The sequence below is a fragment of the Salvelinus sp. IW2-2015 genome, linkage group LG20 (assembly GCF_002910315.2).
Source record: "Salvelinus sp. IW2-2015 linkage group LG20, ASM291031v2, whole genome shotgun sequence".
Classification (NCBI taxonomy): domain Eukaryota; kingdom Metazoa; phylum Chordata; class Actinopteri; order Salmoniformes; family Salmonidae; genus Salvelinus; species Salvelinus sp. IW2-2015.
In genome coordinates, this window is record NC_036860.1 from 79,980,567 (window position 1) to 79,983,296 (window position 2,730).

A 2,730-nucleotide genomic window follows, 5' to 3' on the forward strand; every position below is an offset into this window, starting at 1 on the left:
TTTGGATTAAAATTATATGTTTCAAATACTGTAGCTGAAACTGAGGTGTACCATGTATGTTTTGATATCTACAGTGGCTTGCAAAAGTATTCACCCCCTGTGGCATTTTCTGATTTTGTTGCCTTACAACCTGGAATTAAAATAGATTTTTGGGGGGTTTGTATCATTTGATTTACACAACATGCCTACCACTTTCAAGGTGCAAAATATTTTTTATTATGAAATAAATAAGACCAAAAAAATCCAGAACTTGAGCGTGCATAACTATTCACCCCCCCCCAAAGTCAATACTTTGTAGAGCCCATATTTGCAGCAATTACAGCTGCAAGTCTCTTGGGTATGTTGCTATCAGCTTAGCACATCTAGCCACTGGGATTTATACCCATTCTTCAAGGCAAAACTGCTCCAGCTCCTTCAAGTGGATGGCTTCCGCTGGTGACAGCAGTCTTTAAGTCATACCATAGATTCTCAATTGGATTAAGGTCTGGCTTTGACTAGGACATTCACATTTTTCCCCTTAAACCACTTGAGTGTTGCTTTAGCAGTATGCTTAGGGTCATTGTCCTGCTGGAAGGTGAACCTCCGTCCCAGTCTCAAATCTCTGGAAGACTGAACACAGGTTTCCCTTGTTTGCTTATTTTCTTCTTGAAGCAATGGCTTTTTTCTGGCCACTCTTCCGTAAAGCCCAGCTCTGTGGTGTGGCTTAAAGTGGTCCTGTGGACAGATACTCCAATCTCCGCTMTGGAGCATTGCAGCTCCTTCAGGGTTATCTTTGGTCTCTTTGTTGCCTCTCTGATTAATGCCCTCCTTGCCTAATCCGTGAGTTTTTGTGGGCGGCCCTCTCTTGGCAAGTTTGTTGTGGTGCCATATTCTTTCCATTTTTTAATAATGGATTTAATGGTGCTCCGTGGGATGTTCAACATTTCTGATATTTTTTTTATAACCCAGCCCTGATCTGTACTTCTCCACAACTTTGTCCCTGACCTGTTTGGAGAGCTCCTTGGTCTTCATGGAGCCGCTTGCTTGGTGGTGCCCCTTGCTTAGTGGTGTTGCAGACTCTGGGGCCTTTCAGAACAGGTGTGTATATATACTGAGATCATGTGATACTTAGATTGCACACAGGTGGACTTTATTTAACTAATTATGTGACTTCTGAAGGTAATTGGTTGCACCAGATCTTATTTAGGGGCTTCATTACCATTTCCGTTCTTAATTTTAATTTTAAAACATGTTATTTTGTTCATTTCACTTCACCAATTTGGACTATTTTGTGTATGTCCATTACATGAAATCCAAATAAAAATTAATTTAAATGACAGGTTGTAATGCAACAAAATAGGAAAAACGCCAAGGGGGATGAATACCTTTGCAAGGCACGTCAAGTATATTTTTTATTCAGCACTGTTCAATAGTGATGTGCAGTAAGAATGTCATACAGAACYCTGGTACAGGGATATTCCTTTATTATGGTCCTTTACCTGTACTTTACACAGATGTGACCATGCTGATTTCTCCAAACACCCTGAGAGGTACCACAAATACAGCCCAGCGCAGGTGGAGGAGATGATCGTGAAACTATTTGATATCTCAGCCTGAGGTTGAGAACCTGCTTAGTTAGGAGATAATATAAGGCCTTCACACTGCCTCTATAGGAAATAACAGACTGTTGATTTGTTTCCACACTACTAATACTACAGCTACAGTCCACTGTCCATGTATTCATTAGAGTTCTAGGGCTCTATTCTGGGGGATTATAGCGCTTCAGTCCCCATTACATGTATTCATTAGAGTCCTAATTGCTAAATGCATTATTCCACATATGACTATCTATTTTTAAACATGTTGAAATTTAAACCTCTAGTGAAGAATACACAAATATTTTTTTTCCACACAGAAGCTGAAAAGGTAGCTTTTTGCTAGTTCTTGCAAAATTTGTGACGACCAAACCATATAGAATGATAGAGACCTCTTGTGGCCAAAAGCCTGTATTAGCATTGGCAGCAGCATGGGACTTTAACCATTTTGAAGGAAGATCACATGATTCCATTCGGGTCATCGGTAGGGATCAGCCAATTAATTATTGTGAGCAAACATTCTATAACTGCATGTGGTAGTAAATCGCCAACCTTAACTTTATACCTGTACACTACATGTGGCAGTATGCACCCTTTCAGTTTGTTTACCAACTCATAGAAATAGTAGAAGAAGAAAATGGACTTCTTGAAAATGGAGATTGCCTCAATGGCTTTGCCCATGTGCTCACAGACGCCATAATAGGAACGATATAGGAATGCCTTCTCTTATCATATGACCACCATTTCTTTAAATATTTTTGTGAAAAGCAAATAAAGAATTTAGTATTCCCAGAATTCTAAATGGTTGATCTCACATGAAGAACCAAAGGAGAAATATAAAATGACGACTGCGTAAACAATGAGGACAGTGAGATAGATGAAGAAACAGATCAAGTCCACTTTGTTGGCAAAGCGATGGCGTCTTGCTTTTTTCTGGTCTTGTGCAGCCATTTTGTTGAGAAACTTCACCACCTTCTGGAGGGGTGTATTCATCTTCTCTCCCTCTGAGGCTTTCAGTTTGATGACAGTAATATCAGATTTGGATACTAGACAAAGTAGTATATCAGACCGTATACCACGGGTTATGACACAACATACATTTTTACTGCAATAATTTTGTTGCTTAACCATTTGTATAATAGCAAAAAGGCCCCTC